General features: G+C 45.0%; 1 protein-coding gene across 2 annotated transcripts in view; it reads left to right on the top strand.

Annotated features, from left to right (window-relative positions):
- Positions 1–25944, top strand: part of MBOAT2 (membrane bound O-acyltransferase domain containing 2) — a 117541-nt gene that overhangs the window by 22080 nt on the left and 69517 nt on the right. The gene's annotated exons all lie outside the window — the stretch shown is intronic.

Here is a 25944-nt window from a genome sequence, read left to right as displayed (position 1 = left end):
AAAATCAAGAGTCGGATGCTTAACCGACCAACCCAGGCACCCGAGGGTGGCTACTTCTAAAATGAATGAAAGTATATGGTGGAAATGGTTTTTGTGTAGATTTACCAGCTAGAAAGCAATAAAATCTCACTTTTTCATAATTATGGATGTTTTGAAAAATCACTTCTTCGAGGACACAGAATGGAACCCTTAAAAACTGGTAATTTTCATTGGCAGCTGAACAGAAAATGCCTTTGTTTTGTGGGTTGGGGAGTGTAAGATTTTACATTATTTTACATTATTTCTCTTTTGGGAGGAAAAAAACTTCCGAAGACTTAGTTTTAGGTAGAGAAACAGTCAATTTAAATTTAAAATTAAAAACCTCTCCTTTTTTTTTTTTTAAAGATTTTATTTATTTATTTGACAGAGAGAGATCACAAGTAGACAGAGAGGCAGGCAGAGAGAGAGAGAGGGAAGCAGGCTCCCCGCTGAGCAGAGAGCCCGATGCGGGACTCGATCCCAGGACCCTGAGATCATGACCTGAGCCGAAGGCAGTGGCTTAACCCACTGAGCCACCCAGGCACCCCAAAAACCTCTCTTCTTAATAGCTTTCTGTCCTTTAAATTTGCTAATTTAAAATTTTCTTTATATAAAATTTTTTGTTATTAAAATTAATAATTATTGCCCATTGTAGAAATTTGGAAAGTATATTGCTGATTTAAGTTTTGAATGGCAAATCCTTCGGAATAACGTCTACGCTTTGAGAATTTATTTTTCTCTCCTTGGGTAATTGTCTTCCGGAGCCTCCTATTTTCCCTCTCCGATCGGGACTGGTGGCCGTATCAGCCTACTACAACATTGTCATCCTGCCCGCTTTTGACTGCATGTCTGAGCCAGGTTCATTGTTTCTTTAATCCTGGGCCATCTTTCTTAGTTTAGACTTTTATTTTGCTGAAGCACATCTCCAACTGACTTGCTAAGAAAGAGCACGTGGGAAGTCAGCTTTCAGAGTCTTTATGTATTTGAAAGTATCTTCATAGAACTTTAGGTTGAAAATAACTTTCCCTTATAACTCTTAAGGCGTCGTGTTGTTTCTTTTCCACCTACTTGATGATGAGAAGTCTGATGCCGGTCTGGTTCTCTTAACTGTGTAGTTGACCTGATTTTTTCTCCCTTGAAGATTCATGGGATTTTCTGTTTTTCTTGATGTTCTCAAATTTCACATTATCTCAGTGTGGATTCTCGGTAAGTTCTTTTCAGTTTGGTGACTCATGTTCTTTAACTCTGGGAAATCCTCTGGAATTGTTTCTTAGATAACTTCTTCCTTCTCTTTTTGTTGTTCTCTTTCAGGGATTCTTGTTTGCTAGATGGTGACGTCTTGGATAAATTAAGTCTATATATTCTCTCTTGCTATTCGTGAGATACAAAGCGTATGGTATATTTTGTATTTCAGCGTATGGTATATTTTACTTTCCAGCGTATTTCAGCGTATGGTATATTTTATTTTCCAAAAATGGTCACAGCACTCTTCAGTTCTCATCACTTCTTATCAAGGATGGAGTTCATTTCCTTCCCCATCAAACCGGGACAGGTTTCTGACTACTCCAACTAACAGAATATGGTGGAAGTGATGCTGGGTGATTTCCAGCGTTGGTCATTAGAAGGTTACAGCTTCCACCAGTATGTGAGGCTCTGCTTTTGTCTCTGTTTCTCTCTTTCTCAGAGTGCTTGTCCTTGAAACCCAGTCACCATGTTGTGAGGAAGCCCAGGGCTCATAGAGGGGTCCTGTGAAGGTGTTTCAGCTACAGCCCCAGCAAAGGTCTCAGATGACAAGCACCAGGGATCTGACATGCGAGTGAGTGAGCCTTTACATAATTTCAGTACTTGGCTGATGTCAGGTAGAGCAGGGATGAGTGCTCTCTGTCCAACTATGCTCAAATTGCAGCTTCGAGAGCAAAAGAATATTGTTATTTGTTTTAAGCTACTGAGTTCAGGGGTAATTTTTATGTTCTTAGATTTCTTTTTTTTTTTTTAAAGATTTTTTAATTTATTTATTTGACAGAGAGAGAGAGAGATCACAAGTAGACAGAGAGGCAGGCAGAGAGAGAGAGAGGGAAGCAGGCTTGCTGCTGAGCAGAGAGCCCAATGCGGGACTCGATCCCAGGACCCTGAGATCATGACCTGAGCCGAAGGCAGCGGCGCCTGAGCCACCCAGGCGCCCCTAGATTTCTTTTTTTATCAGTCCTATTTTTTAAAAATGTTCATTCAAGTTAACTTACATACAGTGAACTGCACAGTTTGGAAGTCTATAGTTTGATCTGTTTTGACAAATGCGTATACACCTGTGTAACTCATATCCTCACGGTAAGTGAACGTGGTAAACCAGAGTGCTGCTAGGTGATGAGTTGAAAGAGAGTGGGAGACCCCAATCCCCTGCCAGCCCCTGGCAACCACTATTTTACTCTTCCGATGAGCTTTTTTTTTTTTTTTCTATTGAACATAAAAATGATACCATGCAGTTGAGAGAGAGAGAGAGAGAGAGAGAGGGAGATTGGCAGGAATTTGACAATGGACTAAATAAGATAGGAAGACATTTGAGTTTCTTTTTCTCTTAAACTTATTTTTGGACATTTATAGATTTGCAGAGTTGTGAAGATAGTACAGAAAGTTCCCAAATAACCCACATCTGCTTCTTCCTGTTGTCGATATGTTACTGTGGCCCTTCGTCACAACTAGTGAACCCATATTGGTCCATCATTATTAACTAAACTCCATGCTTTATTTGGATTTCCTGAGTTTTTACTTAAGGTACTACCTTGGGTTTCCATAACAGAATACCACAGACGCAGTGGCTTAAACAACAGACATCTGTTTCTCAGGGTTCTGGAGACTGATGTCTGAGGTCAGAGTGCCAGCATCATGGTGGGGCTCTGGTGAGGCCTCTGTCTTGGCTCACAGGTGGCTGCCTTTCTGCTGTGTGTTCACATGGCCTTTCCTTGGTGCATGCGTGTTTGAGGGGGGAAGGGATGCAAGGTGGGGAGTAAAAAAGAGAGAGAGAGAACTCTCTGGTATCTCTTCTGCTCAGGGCACTAATCCCACGATGAGGGCCCCACCCTCATGACCTCTTCTAAATCTCATTTACTCCAAAGGCTCCATCTCCAAATTCTATCACATTGGGGATTCGAGCTTCAGTGTATTAATTTGGGGGGGGGATACAGATACTCAGTTCATAACAAGTTCCTTTTGCGATCCAGGGTCCCATGTAGAATTTTCCATGTTACATTTAATTGTCATGTTTCCTTACGACCCACTAGCCTGGGACGGTTTCCCAGACTTCCTGTGGTTTGGATGTCCTGACAGCTTTGAGGCATGTTGGTCATTTTGTAGCATGTCCCTCACGTGGGATTCATCTCATGTTTTTCTCATGATTAGTCCGGGCTTGTGGGTGTTTGTAAGACCACAGAGGTACAGTGTCGTTTTCATCCCTTCACATCAAAGTGTGTGTGCTTTCAACTTGACTTACACTGTTGGTATAACTTTGGTTACTGGGCTGAGGCACTGTTCTCCGGCCTCTCCACTGAGTGCTGTTTCTTTTTTCCCAAGATTTTATTTATTTATTTGAAAGACAGAGGTCTCAAGTAGGCAGAGAGACAGGCAGAGAGAGAGGAGGAAGCAGGCTCCCTGCTGAGCAGAGAGCCCGATGCGGGGCTCGATCCCAGGATCCTGAGATCATGACCTGAGCTGAAGGCAGAGGATTTAACCCACTGACCCACCCAGGCGCCCCCGAATGCTGTTTTTTAACCCCCACATTCCACATTATACTCACTGGAAGAAGTCATTCTGAGCAGCCACACGTGGGGGTGTGCTGGGGGGTGCGGTCTGCTGGGGGCCAGGACGGGCTGTGCTTGCTGATGGAGCGCCGTGCGCGGGAGAGAGAAGAGTGGGATGACAGGAGCGTCCGGGTTTTTGGCCTGAGCTCCTGCGCAAATGACGGAGGAGGAAGGAGGGCGGCTCTGGAGCACGGGCAGGGGTAGGCGCGAAGGCTCTCCGTTTGGCTGTGTTGGTTTGGAGTTGCCTGCTGGACTCCGCCGCAGAAGCGTCCAGCCCACCGCGGACCGGGTGTGGAGCTCGGGGCAGGCGAGGGCTCGGGATTCCCTTGCAGGACGCCGTTGTGCTTCCAGGCTAAGACTTCGGTTTGACAGAGTAAAGAGCCTGTGGTAATTTGATGAGAACGGCGACAAAAATCAAAATCAAACAAACATCCTTCCCGAGAGCGCAGGGTCCTCCCGCCCGCGGCCCCCTGCCCGCCGCAGGCCCCGCCGATGCAGCCCGCCGGCCGCGGAGCCGCCGAGCTGCCGAGCTCGATTCGGGCGTCGTAAGCAGGCAGAAGGCACTGGAAGTTTTAGGGTTTTCCCTGCAGAGCTGTGCACGTGTATTGTGGGTCCTCAGATGGCGGGTGTCCCAGTGTGGTGCTCTTTCTTTCTTACCTCTCCTGCTCTCCCTGCCCTTCTCTGTTCTCTTCGGTGGCCCAGGAGGGCAACTGGCTTTCCTGTCTCCATTCCTCTTCTTGTGATGAATATAGGGAGGCTAAAGGATTTATACGTTTGGTGCCATAATAGGAATTTTTTTCCGTTTTATTTTATTTCCTTCCAGTGTTCCAGAATTCATTGTTCACACACACCCCCAGTGCTCCATGCACTACGTGCCCTCCACAATACCCACCCTCCACAATACCCACCACCAGGCTCACCCAACCTCACACCCTGACCCCTCTTAAACCCCCCAATTTGTTTCTCCGTCTCTCATGGTTTGTCTCCCCCTCTGATTTCCCCCAACTCACTTCTCATAATAGGAATTAAAAAAAAAAATTTTTTTAAAGATTTTATTTATTTATTCATCTGAGAGAGAGATAGAGAGAGAGACAATGAGAGGAGAGACATCAGCGGGAGAAGCAGACTCCCTGCCGAGTGGGGAGCCTGATGTGGGACTGATCCTAGAACTCCAGATTACGACCCAAGCCGAAGGCAGTCGCCCAACCAACCGAGCCACCCGGGCGCCCGATAATAGGAATTTTTCGGGTCAGTTGGCAGCCGCGCATTAAAGCTACGTGACACGTGACCAGGGCCACAGAGGATGTCAGGTCTAAGTTGCTGTACGGAAGTTGGCAGGTTATTACTTAGAAAACAAAATTAAAGTGTTGGGGGACTTACAGTTCTCTCCTTTACCCTTCCATCCCCCAAAGTTCTTTTCTTATTTTTAGAACCTTTTGTCCTAGTACATCTTCTCTTTTCTGGGGAGTTGATTTTAAAAAATTAGGTTTGCAGGGGATTAGGAACAATCACCATGTCATTAGAGGATGATGAAATCCTCACCCATACTTACAAGTTCAGGGAGACCTTTTCAGGCTCCCTGGGTGCCTGTCTCCGAACTCATTCAAGAGAGGAATAACTTCTAGAACTTGGAATTTCTCATTTCCTTTAGTGGTATTCACCGTGAACGTGTGTACCTTTAAACAGCATAGTGTTTAGTTTTGCTCAGTTTTGACTTTTGACCTTTATTTAAATGATTTATACCAGGTATTTTTTTATAAGTCTTGCTTTTAAAATTTTATTTATTTTAAGATTTTATTTATTTTAGAGAGCGAGCGAGCAAGCAAGGGAGGAGCAGAGGGAGAGGGACAAGCAGACTCCGTGAGCCCAAGCCGGGTGGATCTCCTGACCCGGAGATCACGATCTGAGCTGAAATCAGGAGTGGGACGCTTAACGCACTGAGTCACCCGGGCACCCCTGAGTCTTGCTTTTTACATCAATATTATGTTTGCCAGATACATTTATTCTGGTCAGCTTAGCTGCCATTCTTTATTCCCACTTCTGTGGAGTGTGAATACGCTAACACTTATTGGTGTTCTCCGAGCCAAGGCCATTTGGGTGGTTTCCATGTTTTTACTATTTATAAATAAGGCTGTAGTGAAGTTTTTGTTCATGTCTCCTGGTCACATATGCAAGAATTTCTCTAAGGTTTATCTACCTCGGGTGGAATTAATGGTCATGGAGAATGTGTCTTCAGCTTTATTAAATAATGCCAAACTGTTTTCCAAAGTGGTAATACCAGTATACACCCCCCACCAATAGCGTATTGAATCCTCATCAGCACCTCATTTTTTTTTTTTTTGAAACCCTTTAGCTGTTCTTCTGGGTATGAAAAGATTTTGTGATTCTAATTTTTAGTTTTCCTGAACACAATAACGCTATTATTTTTTCATATAGCTCCTGGCCGTTTCTCGTCTGTGAAATGCTCATTCTTTTGTCTTTTTAAAAATTGGGTAATTTGTCTTTTCTTAATGGTTTTAGAGGTTCTCTCTCTTTTGGTTTTGAATTCTTTTTTTTTTTTAAGATTTTATTTATTTATTTGACAGACAGATACCACAAGTAGGCAGAGAGACAGGCAGAGAGAGAGGAGGAAGCAGGCTCCCCGCGGAGCAGAGGGCCTGCTGTGGGGCTCGATCCCAGGACCCCGGGATCATGACCTGAGCTGAAGGCAGCAGAGGCTTTAACCCACTGAGCCACCCAGGCGCCCCTTGGTTTTGAATTCTTTATTATAGTGTGTTGTAAAATATAGTCTTCAAGTTTATAGTGTGATTTTCTTTATGATGTCTTTTTTTTTTTTTAAAGATTTTATTTATTTATTTGACAGAGAGAGATCACAAGTAGGCAGAGAGGCAAGCAGAGAGAGTGAGAGGGAAGCAGGCTCCCCGCCGAGCAGAGAGCCCGACGCGGGACTCAATCCCAGGACCCCGAGATCATGACCCGAGCCGAAGGCAGTGGCCCAAACCACTGAGCCACCCAGGCGCCCCCTTTATGATGTCTTTTGATGAACTTCTTGATTCTTTTTAAAAAATGTATTTTTTTTTTTTTTTTTTAGAGAGGTAGGGAGGGGCAGAGGGAGAGAGAGAAAGAATCAAGCAGCACCCTCAAGCCCAGGACGGAGCCTGACGTGGGGTTCAGTCTCATGACCCTAAGGTCCTGACCTGGGCCCAAACCAAGAGTTGGATGCTTAACCGACGGGGCCACACAGATGCCCCCTTTTAAAAATTGTGGTAACATCTAGCATATGTAAATGTATAAAATGTGCCACTTTAACTGTTTTTAACTGTATAGTTTAATAGCATGAAGTCCGTTCACATAGTTGTACAGCAGAGCCCCAGATGCAAACTGGGAACTGTATACCCATTTAACAACTACTCTCCATCTCTCCCTCCCTATTCGACTTTCTGCTTCTGCGAATTTGACTATTCCAGGTAGACCTCATCTAAGGGGGACAACCCTCGTGGGATCTGAGCCTGCTGCGCCTCCGTCAGCTGGCCAGGCAGGCAGACCGTGTGGGTGAGGAAGCGAAGTCTGCGTGACGTTTTTCTCTGTCAGTTTCACAACCCACGAATGTAGATGGGGTTATCCTGATTTTCCTATTAAGGCACGGTGACATAAAGAGGTTGTAAATGCCAGAGTTACTCGGCTACGGCTGGAGCAAGGACTTGTATTTGTAGCTTCTTGGGTAGCCGTGTGCTGCTTCCTCGAGATGTACACGGTCAGCCTGCTGTGAGAGGCTGGGTGGCATGCGTGTGAGACGCAGTCCCATTTCCGCACAGCATGTCACATGTACTTCCCAGCAAACCAGTTGCGTCTCTGCTGCTGTTTTCTTAGAAATGACGAGGGCACGAGTAATGTTTTGGGGATAAACTTTATTAAAGTAAATTGTTCGCAAACTTGACTATTTTAACTCTCATTAGTAATAAATTACTAGTGACACACCTCGAAACCCAGTGGCTTTTCTATGATTCATAATTGCTGCCTTTGACTTCTTAATTATGTTGACTTTCTTTATCAGCTGTATGCAGCTACTTAACATTCACCTCAGAGTTGGTGTAAATATTTGATAAATTGGGGCGTACAGATGGTCTTCCAGCTGTGGTTTCCTCCCTAGCCTGAGAGCGGAAACTCTCGTTAGGAGTCTGGTAGCGGAGTCCGTGTCCCACGACTGCATGGAGTCCTGCCGCCTCTGCGTGCCCTGCATCAGAGGATAGCTGTCGGTCCCTTGTGATCAGCTCGCCGTATGTCACCATGTAATTTGGACGTCCAGTATTTGTCATGACTATATCAAAGAATTACTTTTTAGCTCATGCTTAATGTGAAAATGGCATCAAGCAGTAAGAAGAAGCGATTCTTCATAAATTTGCAATAATAGGTGATCTGAAAATGGTGAGACCAAATGTGAGTTTGCAAGTACCTAACAGCACGTGTTTGCTAACGTGCTGGTCATATGCCAGGAGTAGGTGCTAGGGGTTACAGTAAGCCAAACAGAGAAGATCCGTGTTCCTGTGAAATGTACATTCTAGGGATTATTTCTAAAGATTTACTATAGAATAATTTACAGTATATGACATCAAGGGACATAATGATCATTTGTGACTTTTTTTTTGATGGCGGTGTCTGAAGCCTTTAAAAGTTCCAAAAAAAAAAAAAAGTGAAAAATCAAAAATGCTTACGTTGGCTCATTTGGATGATGTATAAGTGCTTAATGGCTAAGCATTCCAAGGGCAGTGTCTCAGAGCGCGAGCTAATCATGAAAAGTTAATACTTTTTATATTGATGTGATTCTTATCGAAAAGTAGACTGTTTTTGGTGGGAGGTAGTAGAATTTCAAAATCAGATCAACATATGTGTAAGTTGACATTGTACTGAAGTGAAATCTGATGCCTTGAGGCAGCCCAGGAGAACAATGAGTTTTTGCATAATTCAAAGCCTTGTAGATTCGATAGGACCATTGAAAGTGACTTTGTTTTTTTAGGGTGGGTGCTCTCACCCAGTAGTGTGTTGCTCCCTGGATAGGAAAGTTTTCAAGGGAAATTAGGAAAGGATTACTATTCTTATTTGGGCTAATGTTTCTGATAGCAGGAATGAACGAGTAATTTAAATTGATGAATTTTTATTAGCAAATATAATAAATAAGCAAACGAGTTTATTTGAGAGGGAGAGTGGAAGCATGAGCCAGGGGAAGGGCCAGAGGGAGAGGGAGAAGCAGACTCCCTGCTGAGCAGGTGCTCCAGGCCGGGCTCAATCCCAGCACCCTGAGATCATGTCCTGAGCCCAAGTCAGACCCTCGTCGGCCTCCTGAGCCACCCAGGCGTCCCTTGAGTTGAGATGTGAGCGGTGAAGTATCGGTGTTTTCTACGTTCCAGGGGTGGGGGTGGGGGACCTTGGCCTTGAGGCGGAAATGCGTTTGGTGTGTCGGGAGGTCAGTAGGGTTTAAAGGCCTTCAGTGAGATACAGTGGTCGGCGAGGCTGGGGAGAGGGCCTGGTTCTTTGAGGGCAGAGTAGAGATGAGTTTATTTTAGTGGTAATGGTGGTCTCCTCGCTCGTTTGGAAGCTGGGGACTGATGTCATCACGGTACTGGCTGCTGTGTGGCGACCGATGTGCGGAGGCACGAGAGGGAACAGAGAGACCGTGTAGGTACCGGGGGAGGCGTGGGCAGCCGTGGGGGTGGAGGCGGGATGCGCGGCGTGGTACAGCTGGCAGAGAGAACAGAGACGATCTAGGAACGGAGTCGCCGTGGAAGGGAAGAGAGTGGCGGTAGTCCGGGGTCGGTTGCCGTTCAGCTGACCTGGCCGAGCCTCTGGCTTCGTGACGCTGCATCTGCTGAGATGTGTGAGTTTCGGGGAGAGGTCGGTGGGGGGGATCAAGAGTTCCCTTCTGGGCTCCCGTAAGTTTTTAGATATTATGAGACATTGAGGTGCGTTGGTTTAGCGGGCAGTTGAGTCAATGCGCCTGAAGCCTGGCGGAGAGTTCGAAACTAAGATGACAAAGTCGGGTGTCTGCAAACACACGTGAACTCCCCAAGACAGGGCAGACTCTTCGGTCTCTTTGGAAAGTGAGGAAGTGGGACTGGGCGGCCTTTTGGCTCCGTTCCGTCTGAACACCAGCCATCTATTGAGTCCCAGAGCCTCTCTGAGACACCCAGAGAAGTTTGACGAAGACGTGTTTATCTTTTTAAACCATGAGAGCCATGAGCAGGGAGGAAGGATAAGCCTGTAGGTGTTTCCCATCTATATTTATTCCGAAAGTGCTGTCTGTCACTTGTCCACGAGTGCAGTATGTGACTGAAATGACATATCCTTCTAAAAGTCAGGGTGATCTCACTCCTGCTGTGACGTTCTTTCGGAAACCCCTACAGTGGTCGATGTGAATTGATTTTTTTTTTTTAAAGATTTTATTTATTTATTTGACAGAGAGATCACAAGTAGGCAGAGAGGCAGGCAGAGAGAGAGGCAGAGAGAGAGGAGGAAGCAGGCTCCCTGCGGAGCAGAGAGCCCGATGCGGGGCTGGATCCCAGGACCCTGAGATCATGACCCGAGCGGAAGGCAGCGGCTTAATCCACTGAGCCACCCAGGCACCCCGATGTGAATTGATTTTTATTTAAAACATTTTAAACAGCTTTTCTTTTTCTATTTCTTTTTTAAAAGATTTTATCTATTTGAGAGAGAGAGAGAAGGCGTGTGCAATGGGGGAGGGGCAGAGGGGTGGGAGAGAGAATCTCCAGCAGACTCGGTGCTGAGCGCAGAGCCCGACAGGGGGCTCTATCCCAGGACCCTGAGATCATGACCTGAGCCAAAATCAAGGGCCAGACCCTCAACCAACTGCACCTCGGGCACCCCTTAAATGGTTGTTTTGAGGTATAATGGATACATAATAAATTACACATGTTTAAAATGTAAGGTTGGATGTTTTGATGTATGTGTCCATCTGTCACATGTCACCACAATCAGGATAATGTACATTTCCGTCATCCCTGAGGCTTCCTTGTGCCCCTGAGTAACACCTGCTTCTTGCTTCTCCCGGTCCCTCATCCCCAAGCAACCACTGATCTGCTCTCAGTCATGAGAGGACAGTTTGCATTTTCAGAAATGTGTATAAATAGAATTGTACCGCAGTCCTTCTTTTTTTTACTTTTCTCACTCAATATAATTATTTTGAGATTTATCCATGCTGTTGGGTGTGTCTTGATCATTCATTCGGTTTTATGGCCCAGGGATACCTGTCGTGTGGGTACGCTGGGATCGTTTATGCCTTCCCTGTCCGTTCAGGCTCACATTTTCCTTCTGCACGTCTTGGGATTTGCTTGTGTTATTCGTGACCATGGAAGAGATGGATACTGAGGTGTTCACGTGTGCGCACACACACGTGCACCAAACCCTCTTAATAAAAAGGGCGGTAGTTCCTTGTTCTTCTGTTTATCCCCCTTTATCCTGCTCACGGATGAGCAGCTTGATAGTCAAATGTCAGAGTAAGTTTGACAAGTGTTGGGGACATTAGGCAGACTAGCCCTTTCTTTGTGTCTGTGCTCATGTGTTATTTTGGGATGTGTGTGTGCGCGCGTGTGTGTTGAGTTTATTTATTTTTATCTGGATTAAATTTGCTTCGACAGATTGCCTTTACTTGAGCTTCATAATTTGGCAGCTGTGGATACAGTTAATCTAGCCCCTTTTAATTTCATAGGCAAGTATAAATAAATTCCTCTTAATTAGTTCCTCGGGGTTTTACATAGACGGTTGAGTGAAAAGAAGCTCCAGTTAATCTGGAAGGTAGAAGGTAGGTGCTTCTAGCCTTGGTTGAGGTCTTGATGGAATCGCTAGCTTTCTGCTCCTGTGCATTTGGAAGAGCTTCCTGCTTTTTGGTTTCTGTGGATCTGAGAATATGCTTCAGGATCTGTCACTTGATAAACTCCTGGGAGTCTGGCTGTTCTTAACGATGTGGCATTCACCGCGGAGTGGGAGGTTACAGGAGGTCTGGCTCCCGCCTCGCAGTTCCCTGTGCCAGCGTCTGGGAGGGAAGAGGAGAGAATACTGTGTCTAGGGGTGCACCTGTCCGGGAGACACCCTCCCAGCGTGTGTTGGGAGTTGCCATATCATGGAGGCCCTTGCCATGCAATCCAGGAGCGAGGATACAGTCCCAAGGCACATCCCGCCTGAGTCCCTCCACTTTGCACTCTTACGGGTCAGCCGTCCACCTGCCGTCCCGCTCAGCTGCCATCCTCTCGTCCGTTTGCCTGTCTTCCTGCTGCTGGTGGATTCTGTGAGCGCAGGATCACATCTGTGTTCGTTGTAACTAAACAGTAGGTGTTTGTCGAATGGTGACTAGAATTCATCTTTATGCTTCCGTGTTTATTTTTAAATTTCTGGTTGTGAAGTTTCTAATTGTAGCAATTAATACAAAGAGCGTTAAGCCTCTCACAAAGATGGAAGTTAACATGAGCTCTTCTGTTCTTAATAGTCTGCTCTCCTTCGTTTTAAGCAAAGTCGGAGACATGACTTCTCCCCCCTACTTTTTCTTTCAGTAAATTAGAAGCACACGTGGGGCTAGACACTCCATTCGGGGATGAGTGGAAGTGCACGGCAGACAGAATTTGTCCTCAAGCCTTGAGAAGCTCACGGTCTTAAAGGAAAGTCAGACTGATAGGATAGTAAGTGACCAGTGGAGTGATTGAAAAAGTGTTTTGGAAGCCCCCCAAATATGAGTACATGTTCCGTAGTTTCTAGTTGAGGGGCTGGGTGGAGGCGACCCCATTAACTAAGTTGAGGTCCTGAGAGGGAAGGGGCAGGTTTGGGGGAAATGAGGAGATAGAAGAGGATACAGTGAAGAATTCAGTTTTTGTGTCCAGTTTGAATTTTGCGAAGAATGTTATTCTTACTGGGTAATCTATAGATTTTTATGATGGTTTATAAAAACCAGTTTCCCAGTGTTTTGGTTTGAATTATTTTTACCGATTATGGCAGGTCGTCATTCTCAAGTTAGGAGTTTCGTGTTACCAAAGTTGGCTCTGACAGGAGTGAAGTTCCGTTTCCTCGATGCTCGTTGAAGAGCTCGTCTACGCCAGGGACCTAACCAGGTTCGAGATGCTTACATCCTTTAGGACCTGGCTGCCACCGCTTGACATTTAGTGGGATGAATCTAACAATGCAGAGGCGGTGTAGGGAGATGAGAGAATTGTGATCCTAAATTTTGGTGCTCAATTTTTGTTTGGAAATTTGAAAACAAGCATGAATCACTTTTTAAAAAAATATTTACTTATTTGAGAGAGAGAGAGACCGTGCATGAGTGGGAGAGGGAGAGAGAATCTCCAGCAGACTCTGTGCTGAGCATGGAGCCGGACGTGGGGCTCGATCTCATGACCCTGAGACCGTGAACTGAGCTGAAACCAAGAGTCAGATGCTCAGCCGACCATGCCACCCAGGCATCCCACAAGCATGTGTCATTTAAAAAAAAAAAATTATTTGGGGGTAGATAGTAAATGACTGTGGTGCAAAATAAAAAAGTAGATGGGATATATGATGGAAAGTCTCTCTTTACCCCATCCTCTGCCCTGAAGGGCAACCACCATTACCAGTTCCTGGGGCATCCCTCCAGGGATATCCCCACGGGCATGTCGGTGACCTTGTGGAGACCCAGAGATAGCATGCGTCCGGGAGCTTCCTGAGGTCTTCAAGGCCTGCTTCTTTGTTCTTTTTCTTCTGCTTCCCTATTTATTTCTCTTACGCAGTGCCTCATCTAAATCCCAGGCACCTTTCCCAGTCCATGGGTCTCACGTAACTGGCTGAGTCCATGGGCAAAACCCGCATATCTTTGTTGTGTCCATTTTTACGTGTGACGAAGACTGCCGACAGTCCCCGGCTTCGTGTCTCGTGGACCAGAGCTGCAGCACACGTCCGTGTCCTGAAATAGCTGTTGGCAGTGACTTCTGAGACCGGTCACGGTTCATCCCCTGGCACTAGGGACGGGTCTAGCTTTTCTTGAGGCAAGCGGCTGCCTGGTAACTGAACCAAATCAGTGTTTTCTTGACAAGGAGAAAGGTCTTCTGTTCTAGGAAATCTAAATCATTTCATCTTGGTACTTATGGGGTTGCCTCATTCTTTTTGATGGCTGTTTAGCATTTCATTGACTTAATATACCATACTTCAGTCTCTGTCTTTTCCAATTTTCCTGTTAGAGAATCTGCAGTGCACATACATAATACTAAATGCATCCTCCCCCACCGTGCCAAATTGTTCTCCATCGGCATTTTGTTAGTATACATTACCACCAGCCGTGTTTTCAAGTCCCTGTTTCCTTACGCACTTGACAATACAGAGTGCTTTTGAAGTTTATTTTACTCAGTTGAATAAGTGAAATGTTACTTTATTCTGATTTTTAATTTCCATTTCTCTTATTATAAAGTTTGGGCATTTTTTCATGTGAATGAGAACTGACCATGTACGTATCTGCCCATTTTTCTATTATTTTATTTTTTTTTTTTTTTAGAGATTTTATTTCTAAGTAATCTCTACACCTAATGTGGGACTTGAACTTACAACTCCAAGATCAAGAGTTGCAGGCTCCACTGACTGAGGCAGCCAGGCACCCCCTGTTACTTTTTTTATTATTGATTTGTAGGAGCTTTATATATATTGAGGAAAGTAGGTTTTTATGGTGTGATTTCTAAGTATTCCTTTCAGGTTTATCTTTTTACTTTGCTTATAGTGTTTGGCAACTATATAAACTATATAACTATATATATATACATATAAGCTATATATATATATTTTATATATAAAAATATAAAATTTTTATATTTATGTAATGGAATTGCTTCTAATTTTTTTTTTATTGGTTTTGGCCCAGAACATTATGAAATGTTGCCTTTATTACATTCTACATGCCCGTGATGTGTTTGAATCTATCTCTGGACTTCCGGGTCTGTTTTATTCATCTTTCTCTTCATCCAGTCCTCATTGTAGTTTTTAAATTTGCTTCACTTTCTGATAGGGGAAGTCTCCTCTCATTGCAAATTTCCTGGCTGTTTCATTTGTATATTTCTATATTTTAAGATCAACTTTTTCTTTTTGAAAAAGTCTCTTGATGTTTTATGGTGCTGGACTTAAATGTAGTGATTGATGGGAGCAGTGAACAGTGTTGATGACACAGTTTTGATGACTTCCTACCCAAGAATGGCCGCCCCTTCTAGGCAAGTAGTTTTTGGATGTCTTCCTGTACGGAGCATTTTAACATTTGTTTCATGTAGATATTGTCCATTTCTTCTTAAGATTATTTTTAGTTACTTAATATTTCTGGTTGCTGTTGTATCTGTTGTATCTGGGTTGTTGTATCTGGTACCTTCCATTAGCTCTTCTAGCTGGTTTTTCGTCTGTTTGAAGACGTTGGTTTCTAAGCCGAAGGTAAGAGATGCTGAACAAGTCAGCAGCAGTCAGACTCTGAAACGTGTTATGCTGCTTCGTTCTGTTTTGCCTTATCATCTTCCTACCCTTGTTCTGTTTTGGTTCTGATGCTCTGCTTAGCTTTTCAGAACACCCAAAGAATTAAAACCAACCATACTACGAATGGGAATTATAGTGATGTATTCAGAGAGACATTTAAACCTCAAGCAGAAAGCTTTTGTTGGCCAGTTACTTTTATCGTTCATGATCCCCCAATCATTAAAAAAATTTAGGTATTTTAAGTTAGTGTAATGCTTTGCTCCTTAGTCTATACTGAACTGTTCTCTCCTCTTAATTTATTTGTGTCGTCATGATACATTCTGTTCGGTGACAGTGGACCTTGTGTTCACTTGTTGCACCAAAACCATCAAGTTTTGTTTTTCCATTTTCTGATAGACTATTTCAGTTAACAATTTGGAAAACAGTCTGAGAACAATAATTTGTGAGCAGGAATGGTATTAATACTTAGGACTAATAGGATTATTAGCTAAGTTTTATAAAGAAAACAGGAGGCTATTAAAGTTGGTTTTGAGATGTGTATGTTAGTACTGCTGGGGTACTATATAATTCTTAACTTTAATTTGAACATTTAAAAACCATTAGTGTTGAGAGTGCATGGAAAGTTCTGTCTCCCCACTCCCTCCAAGTGGATGCATTTGAAATGAGCGTTGAACTCTGTTCTTAACCTGTTCTCCAAAGAAAATATTGAACTAAGCTAAATTTTATGTATCTTTGGTCTTTTTTTCCCACTTATATTTCCTTAGAACTTTTTATTTGGAATTCTTTTTAATGACTTTTAACATTTCTGGTGGGTGTCAGAGCAAGTGTTAAAATCCTAAGCAGTATTTTGTCTTCTAAAATGTAGTTAAACGAAGCATCAGACTGTGACTTTAAGGAAGCTATATATTGGTATTGTAGGATTTAAAAATTGTTACATCAAAAGCAGAGAAATACCTGGTTTTCTTTATTTAAGTAGTGCATAAATGAATTGGTAGAAAGTCCAAATGCTGTTCTCCAAAGAGCATTTGTTACATTTCTGTGACTTAACTGTGGAAAGGAGTTTGTGCATCTTCAAAGGGGTTATCCTTGTGGAAAGCTAATTAGGCTCTTTTTAGAAGACACAAAAATAGGTCAGTTCCTTAAAAAACAGAAGTTTGTTTACTGTGTAGCAGAATCTGTGCCCCACCTGAGGAGTGTGGAGATGCACACGCAGGAGGGCGCACGGGGGCACACCACGGAGTGTGTGTAGGTCCTGTGGGACCACAGAGGGTCCCTTGACTTGACCTGGGTGGGGACAGGCCAGCAGATACAAGGAGGGCTCTCAGAGGAAGAGTTTAGGTCTCTGTGGGGAAGAACTTTGGGAAATTTAGTGGTTTCCAACAATGGAACAAATTGGCTTGCAAAGTAGTGAGCGTCCTGTCTCTGGAAGTCAGGAGATGGATGACCGACCATATCCAGGCCGTTTCTGAGGGAAACACGCTGTGGACTGAGGGGCTGGGCTGGCCCGACTTTTAGGACACTTGTAATTGTAAGACTTTTGTGGGTTTCAACATGCTTAGTAAACATAATGTATAGATAGACACATAACAGCTTAATACTGTCAATTTCATGCCTTGCCTTCCTAATTTAATTGCGTGTGTGGAACATTTTGGATTTCTTCCTTGGGGTGCACCCATGATGACTTGGACAGATGGAGCGATGGTTCCTCAATTCCCTTTCTAATTGTGAGCTGCGACACCCGTGTAGGACAGCGTATGCAGCAGAGTGGAAGTGTGGCCCCGGCCACTGAGCTCTTGGGCTGGAGTCCGTGTTCTCCCCATCCTGGCTCGCAGCCCAAGCACAGGGACCCCCGTGGGCTCACGGGGTGCTGGGGCTCTGGGGGCAGCTCTGCCTGCAGTGACCTGTGGCCCGTTTTCAGGCTGGGGCTCTTTAGGAACAAGTGGGCCTTTCCCATGCTCTCATGTCTCCCTTCCCATGGCTGGATGAAGAATGATGAGGTTCTGGGTGATGGCACCCCAGAACAAAGGGGGCGGGGACCCCTGAATCAGCCGCCGAGGGAGGCTGCCCAGTGACCAGGAATATCCACTTCGGGCTGTTACATGAACCTGTTTTGTTGGGGCCATTACATGTTTTTGTGTGTCTGTTTATTACAGCATCTAATGTGACCGTAGCTAATACATAAAGTTTAACAATTAAACAGTCAGTATCTCTGTAACCACGGGCCCAGGGGAAGGGGAAGGAGGCGGGGGAGGGGAGGGGAGGGAAGAAATAGACTATTACCGCCCGGATGTTCTTCATTGTAACCCATCCCTTCCTCCGCAGTCATCACTTCGGTGGCGTCCGGGATAATCTGGCTTTGGGACTCATGGAGGCGTCCCCAAGCAGTGTGGGTTGTCGTTTGTTTTTTGGAACTTTTTATGCGTATATGTTTTTATGTTGTTTGTAGTCCTCGGAATGAATTCAAGAAATATGTAGTTTCTTTTGTACAGCATCCCGTGTTGAATTTAGTCCATATGTTGTGAAAAAAATCTATAATTCTTTCCTTTTCATTGTTCTGTGTGGTTTCCTATTGTATAAATATACCACAATTTAGCCATTTTACTGTTTGTTTGTTTGTTTGTTTTGAGAGAGAGAGAGTTGGGGGGAAGGAGGGAAAAGAATCTGAAGCAGGCTCCATGCCCATCACCAGCACGGAGCCCACTCGAGGCTGGATCCCATGACCCCGAGGTCATGACCTGAGCCGAAATCAAGAATCAGACACTCCGCTGACTGAGCCACCCAGAATCCCCAGCCATTTTACTGTTAATGGGCGTTGGGTTTTTTGTAGCATTTGGCTATTGTGAACCACACTGTTTCGAATATTCTTGTACAGTCTTCTCGTCTCCGTAATACACCTCTCGGTAATGAAGTGGCTGAGTCATAGGGTGTGAATGTTTCCAGGCCTGTAAGAGAATGTACTCGTTTTCCAGAGCCTGTGCGTCAGCGTCGCGTGAGGGCCCATTGTCCACACCGTAGTCTGTGCTTGCAGTTGTCAGACTGGAAATCTTGGCAAATCTGGTGGGGATTTAATGGTATTTTTTATGGATTTAATTTATAGTATTTCCTAAAGATTTAAAAAGTGTTTCTATGCCTTGCCTTTGGGGCCCATCATATCTACTTGGATTTGAGGTTGGTTGATGAGGACACGTTTCCCAAACATAGCTGCACACAAGTTTTGCCTGCGGAATTAAAAAAAAAAAAAATCAGATCCTGGTTTAGGCTTGGGGAATAAAACTTCGGGGCAAGTATCCAAGAATCATTTCTTTCTTTCTTTCTTTTTTTTTTTTTTTTTTTTTCCAAGAATCTAACTCGCTGTCTGGGTCCCGCTTACACAGCGGGACTTGCACGGGTAGACTGGAGCACCGCGCCCTTGATAGCTGATGGTTCTGTCTGCGGGGCCTCGAGACCCCTTTTCTCCTTGGCTACAGCCTGCGTGCCTCACTCCCTACCCCAGAAGTGTGGGGTCTCCCAAAGCCTGGCTGTTTACCTTGCGAGACACTGGCTGAGAATGTAAATGTGCTATCTACAAGCCATTAGTGCCAGAGGAAAGTAGCGTCAAAACAGATTCTGTATTCCCTTGATCCGACATATGGAGGTAGCATTGATATTTTGGGCCACTTTTGTTGATATGTTGAGGATCATAATCCTCTTGAGTTGCCTCAAGATTTGGAGCTTTTTCCTCTAAAGTTTTTTGTTTTCTTTTTTTTAATTCTGTATTAACTCTAAAGTCAATCGTTGCTTAGTTCCAATGTCGTGTTAATTGACAGAATGTTGTTGGGCATGTGTGGCAATTTAAGTACACATTTTTTCATCGGAGGGGGAACATTTTTAAGCTTTTCCTATAAAGCATGTCAGAAACCACAAACGTTGGCAAGGGTGTGGAGAAGGGGGACCCCTCCTCCACTGTTGGTGGGAATGCAGGCCGGTGCAGCCGCTCTGGAAAAGAGGATGGAGGTTCCTCAATAGTTAAAAATAGAACTGTACCATGACCCCGTTGATCACACCGCGGGATATTTACCCAAAGGATACAAGAATATGCATTCGAAAAGATCGTGCACTCCTGTGTTCATCGCTGCACTATTTCAGCCTGTGGGAGCAGCCCAAGTGTGCATGGGCTGACGCACGGATAAAGATGACGTGGTGCAGATACACGACGGGATGTTACTCAACCACAAGGAGGAATGACATCTTGCCGTTTGCAACAACATGGGTGGAGCTAGAGGGTATAATCCTGAGTGAAATAAGTCAGTCGGAGAAAGACAAATACCATATGGTTTCACTCCGATGTGGAATTGAAGAAACAGAACAGGTGGGCCAAGAAGACACCAAAAAACAGCGCCTTGACTACAGAGAGCGAGTTGAGAGGCACCAGAAGCGGGGCTGGAAGGGCGTGGGTGAGACAGGTGCTGGGATTCGCGGCGCACGTGTCGCAGAGAGTGGACTTGTTGTCTCACTGTATGCTGCACCGGAGACTGGTGGGGCGCCCTGTGGTAACCGTGTGGAGTTGAAGTGAAAGCAGTCTGTCACATTCACCGGGGGCTGTCCGGTAAAAACGCAGCGGGAGCCACAAGTATTAACCATATATATAGCTTCAAGCTTTCTAGTAGACACATTAAAAAAGTAAACAGGAACAGGTGAAATTAATACTCAAAATATTTTATATAACTTAGTATATTCAAAATATTTCAATATGGAATCAGTATAAAAATTACGATTATTTTTTTAAAGATTTTATTTATTTGACAGAGAGACCACACGTAGGCAGAGAGGGGGAAGCAGGCTCCCCACTGAGCGGAGAGCCTGATGTGGGGCTCGATCCCAGGACCCTGGGATCATGACCCAAGCCGAAGGCAGAGGCTTTAACCCACTGAGCCACCCAGGCGCCCCTCAGTATAAAAATTATTAATGAGGTAATTTTACATTCTTTTTCGTGCTATGTGATTGAAGTCTGGTGTGAATTTGATATCTCGATTTTGAGTAGCCACACGAAAGTGCTCATTGTCACATGTGGCTGGTGATCTCCCATCTGACAGCCCAGATCTGTTGAGGAGAATGCACAGTGACGAGTGTAGAAATTGATACGCATTTTGAACACCTCCCAGATCCCTTCCTCGTGTTCCAGGAGAAGGAGGAAATTTGAAGCGTAACATTTTCTTTTCTTTTTTTTTTTAATTTTTAAAAAATTTTTCAGTGTTCCAAGATTCATTGTTTATGAAGCCTAACATTTTCTTAGCCACACATTGGTTGAAGTGTAGATACCCTTGGTAAAAATGAGAAAATGGTAGGATGAGGTTGAACTCTGGAACTAAAAGAAAAAGCTGAAGACAGAGTCACAGGCCTGGATCCCACACCTTCCATGCTTGCTGTGCCCTTTAAAGCAGAGATAACACTTACGTCACACGAGTATTGTGAGGATAACTTAGGCTGTGTTAAGCATGGTCACATTTATTATACCAAATCAGAAAATGTTAGTGCTGGGAGCAGGAAGATTCTTGGTTTAAGTACAAAGCAGACACAGATAAATGTTTTAATGCCTGAAGTAGAAAATTTGGAAATCTGGGTTTGATCTCATTCAGTGATATGATCACACTTGAGCTTTTTTTCTGTTGTTGTTGTTTTTAAACTAACTCCCCAAATAGATGGCTATGGGTCCATGTGTTCATGAAATAAATACAGTATGTGTAGTGCAGAAAACAGGCTAGAGATGGGGGAGAAGAGGGCACAGCAGGCAAAGGGGAGTGGGAGCTCCAGGCTTCGAGCGGTGGAGTGAGTAAGTCACAGGAATAAAAGGCCCAGCGTCAGGAGTACAATGGTGAACTTGTCACAGCAGCGATGGGGACAGACGGCCGCGATACTTGTGGTGACATAGCGTAGTCTTCAAGCTCAGAGAGTCCGTGTCGTATCCCCGAACCTCGCATAGCGCTGTGTGTCAGCCATAATCGAAACAAGAAACAAAACCGAAGGGCACACAAGTCATAAAGAACATTTCTATTGAGGAAAACACCATAAACAAAGATAAAAGGCAAAGCCATAGGCCGAGAGAAGTTATTTGCAAAGATCAGTTTCAAATATATAAACAATTCTTTTTAAAGAAGTCACTGAGAAAGCAACCCGAGACGTGAACAAAGGATATAGAGAGGATACTGACTATCCAGTAAACATGAAAAATGCTATTTCATTTTTACTGATTACCAGTAATCAGTGGAAAGCCACCAGGAAAAAAGAGATGTACGTTTTACATCTGTTTGCTTGGCAGAAATTACAGGTCTGACAGTAGCAACTACCATCAAGAACGTGGGGCCGTGGAGCTAGAATGTCGGTAATGTAATCTGAAGTGGGAGAGAGATGCAGATCTTTGAGTCTTTTACCGTTTCTTAACATTCAAAACATTCCGGGGGCACCTGGGTGACTAAGTCACTTCAGTATCTGTCTTTGGTTCAGGCATGATCTCAGGGTCCTGGGATCGGGTCCCGCATGGGGCTCCATGCTAAGCAGGGAGTCTCTTTCTCTCCTTCTCCATCTCCCTCTGCTTGTGCTCTCTCTCTCTCCTCTCTTTCTCTCCAATAAATAAATCTTAAAAAGTTTAAACAAAGCAACACAATACTTTGCAAATTACAGAGGTGGTAAAAATATGAAAATACTCTTGAGAGTATAAATCTTAAGGCTGATAGTTCTTCCATGTGGGGGAACAGAACCAGAAGGAGGGGTTTGCACAGGGGGCTTCACTGTACCTCCGGCACCGGAAATACTGGGGTACTTCAAGGCCTCCACTTCTCCATGACCTCCTTCTTACGGGTGACCAGTCTGACTCTTTGATGCCTGGTTCTGTGCTCGTGCTCAGGGAAGCAGAGCGGTGTGTGGTGAGCGGCACGACCTGCGTCCCCAGGACGGTCCTGAGGGTTATAGGAAGGGGGCGTGTCAAGCTCACCTGCTGTTTGTTGAGCCCCGACAACTAGGGACGTGCGGCACGCATGAGTAGGTCACGTGGAGACCATGCTAACGTCTGGCACATTGAGGGTGCACAGCAGGTCCGTAATTAGGACAGCAAGTACGTATATAGTGAAGGAAAGTATACGTAGTTCGGCTTTTTCTTCTGTTCTGCAGCTTGTGCTTTTCACTTCCTAGACTGTCTTGGTGATCTTCCACATCAGAACATACAGACGTATGCGTTCTTTTAACCACATTTTGTTTTTTAATTTTTAAAGATTTTATTTATTTATTAGAGAGAGAGAGAGATTGAGAGAATGAGTGGGAGGAGGGGCAGAGAGAGAAGTGTGGGGCTCGATGCCAGGACCCTGGGATCAAGACCCGAGCCAGAGGCCGATGCTTAACCCACTGAACCACCCAGGCGCTCCTTTCTTTTTTTTAATTATGTCTTTTCCTATTGACTTTTAGTTGTTTCTACATTTTGAATATTAAAACCCTTTGTCATGTGTCTCATGTATGCATTTTTTTGTTCCAGACGGTTACTTGTAACATTAATTTACCATTCTTTTGTTGTGTGGAGGTCTTTAACTTTTGTGTAGCAAATCTGTTTATTATGTAAAATTGATATTATTTATTATGTTATTGGTATTACTCAATAAGCTTATGTAATCTCTTAACATCTGTGTCTAGGGCCTAATTCTAGGTACCTAATTCTAGTTATCCTAGCAAATCAGGGTAAACTAGATCCTGGGTGGGAACAGAGTATCTGTAAATGTCACAGGCATAGGACAACAAAGGTCTGTCTTGCTACTTGTCTAATTACGAGCTGGCAGGGGGGCATTGCTCCTCGTTTCTGGAGCACTGCTCCTCGTTTCTGGAGCACTGCGGATGGGAAGACAGCTCTGAAGGTTCTGATTGTGGTAATTACGCCATGACACGCATCACTCTGCTCACAGCTCGCTGCCCGCGGCTCGTTGTGACAGGGATCCGGGACGTTGGTGCCTGCCTCTGCCCAGGAGAGGGCCAGCCGCTGTAGGTGAACAGCGCGAGTGACCGCCATGGTTGTGGTGGGCTGTTAATTCTTCTGGAATTTGTTTTTAAGCGTAGGAGGCAGTACGTTGCTTTCTTGGTTTCTTCGTCTCTGAAACAGAGCAGAGCGCATCGAGAGGGTTTGCGTGGGGCTTAATGGGTAACTGTAAAGGGCTCAGAATCGTTGTGTTAGTTTGGGTCCCCGAGGAGCAGTTTGCAGAGCTCGACCTGGGGGACGTATCTGGGGCACCTGGGTGGCTCAGTGGGTTAAGCCTCTGCCTTCGGCTCAGGTCATGATCTCAGGGTCCTGGGATCGAGTCCCGCATTGGGCTCTCTGCTTGGTAGGGGGCCTGCTCCCCGCTTTCCCCACCTGCCTCTCTGCCTCCTTGTGATCTCTGTCTGTCAAATAAATAAAATCTTAAAAATAAAGAAAGAAAGCCAGAAGGGTCTGGAAGAAGGTGGGAGAGCCAGCCGCCTGCGGTCCGCGTCCTGTGGATGAGGTCTGCGAAGCCAGGCTCCAGGTCCTCGACACGGGCGCGCCTCCTTTCCCTGCCACAGCCACTCGCGGGGCACAGCCTGGGGAAGCGGGGCCGGGCGATGCCTGGTGATGGACTTCTAGGGCACGCGCCCGTCGGTCCGCTGGACACCTGCGAGGGGCACGGCCACCCCGGCCCACAGGAAAAGTGCAGGCAGGTGCCAGCGGCAGAGCTGGCGAAATGGGGTACGACTTCGTCTTTGCCGAAGAGTCCTTTCCCCCAGTCACATTGATTGACCAGCTTTCTTCCTGCTGCTGGGACAGGCGTCTTTCCTAGACGTGGGAACTGCACCCTCGTGTGGGTTCCACCTGTGCGGGTTTGTGCCTCTTTATCCGGGATCATGCCCTAGACGTTGAACTTCTGAGTCAGAAGAAGTACACTAAGTTTTGAGGACCGTTGTCAAACTTCCTTGAGAGAGCCACTCCGAGTGACAGGGTCCCGGCGGTGAGGGGCGCCCGCTCCCCGGTCCCGCGGCCGCACTTAGCCGCCCTGACGACCTTAATGGCACAGCTTTGCTGGGGATGGAGAGAGAGGTTTCCAGATCTTTACTGGACACCGACATTTGTAAATGTTCGTGCTTTTTGCTTAATTTTCTGTTGAGTAGTTCAGTTTTCCTGTGGATATGTAAAAGTTCTTTGTATATTAAGTAAATGACTTTTTTTCGATCATCTCTTCTGTATTTTCCCTCTTTTCATTTGTCTTTTGACTTTTTTTTTTTTTTTTTTTTGCGTTTTGCCATACATGTTTTAAAAATCTTTATATGGTAAGATCTACCAGTCTTTTCTTTCAAAAGGTCTGTATCTTTGAACTAGCTTGTAAACTACCCAAATACTTTTATCCCTGGTTTTATTGCGATCTCAGTGACGTGTGTGATGGTGTGAATCTAAGGGCTGCAACATAATGATTTGGTATATGGGCGTGTTGTGAAACGTTCTCTCCAGTGACAGTGACCTTCCAGCCCCTCCCGCAGGCTCCCAGCGCGCTGTGGATTCGGAGCTGCTGTGGTGCGTTCTCGGGAAGAGGTGGATTCAGGAATGTCCTAGGTCACTGTCTTGGACCCTTCTTTCCCTAAGTGAGCTTATAAATTTATTTTGGGATCTTAAGTATTTCTTTGAGTGTCATTAAAAATTAATCTTGTTGCTGTTACACTGCAGCGTCATGGATTACCGCGTAGCAGGCTTTTAACCAGAGGCGTGCACGGGAACTTAGTGTGAGCTCAAGCGGCGTCATCTGGTGTTGGAGAGAACACTTCCCACACCGGCTCACGCAATACACGCTCCTTCAAGAGCGTCCTCTGAAAGGTCTGCAGCTGTTGCCTTTATAAGGACTGTTTTGTGCAGCTTTTCATAAAAAGCCTTCTTTTGTATAAAATGAGGTGTGTTACCAGTAAGTCTTAGCGAAGGTTTCCTAGTCTTCCTTCTCTCTCCCTTCCTGTGCCTGCCTGCCCTCCCACCTCACCCCCTCCCGAATTACTGGGAGCGGTTTCTTTGAAGGCACATCAGGTCATGCGTGTATATTTTCAACAAAACAGCTTTCAAAAAGAACAGTAAGCCTTCTTAGTCTAAATTTTTTCCACCTGAAAGAAACCTTGTAGAAAGGGGTGACCTGTCATGCGTCAAAACAAATGGACATGAATTCCACAAATCTTTTTTATTGTCGTTATTAGCAGCGGGGTGGACATGGCCAGTTATCCGTGTTTTTGTTAAACAGGATGGCAGTGTTTTGCAGATAGCATTGTTTCTAAAAGACTTGTCTGCAGCAATCAGTTGACCTTCAGACATTCTCTGGAAGTAGAGAGGCAGCCATGGAACAGCCTAGAACCAGTCGGATTTGGATTTGAGAGTGGGGGGCCACCTGTTACTATAATTGCCCTGGAGTTGGTTGAGTAAGATGGGGAAATGGCACCTTGTTTTGGGGATTAAATGAGATAACCAGAGTCAAGCACCCAGGAGGTGACGTATCTCTAGACATCATAGGTGTGTGCCTTCTTTCTTGCTCTCTCTCCCTCTTGAAATCACTGCCCTACCCAACCCTGCCCCCCATGAAAGACTGACTGAGGTATGGTTTCAGCTTGGCCAAGTTTTACCCTGAAGGCCTTTCAGAACAGTTGCTTGAACATCTGGGTATGTACA

Source organism: Meles meles, chromosome 15 (genome assembly GCF_922984935.1).
Source record: "Meles meles chromosome 15, mMelMel3.1 paternal haplotype, whole genome shotgun sequence".
Classification (NCBI taxonomy): Eukaryota; Metazoa; Chordata; class Mammalia; order Carnivora; family Mustelidae; genus Meles; species Meles meles.
Note: the sequence above shows the minus strand (reverse complement) of the source record. Positions and strands in the feature narration are given on the sequence as shown.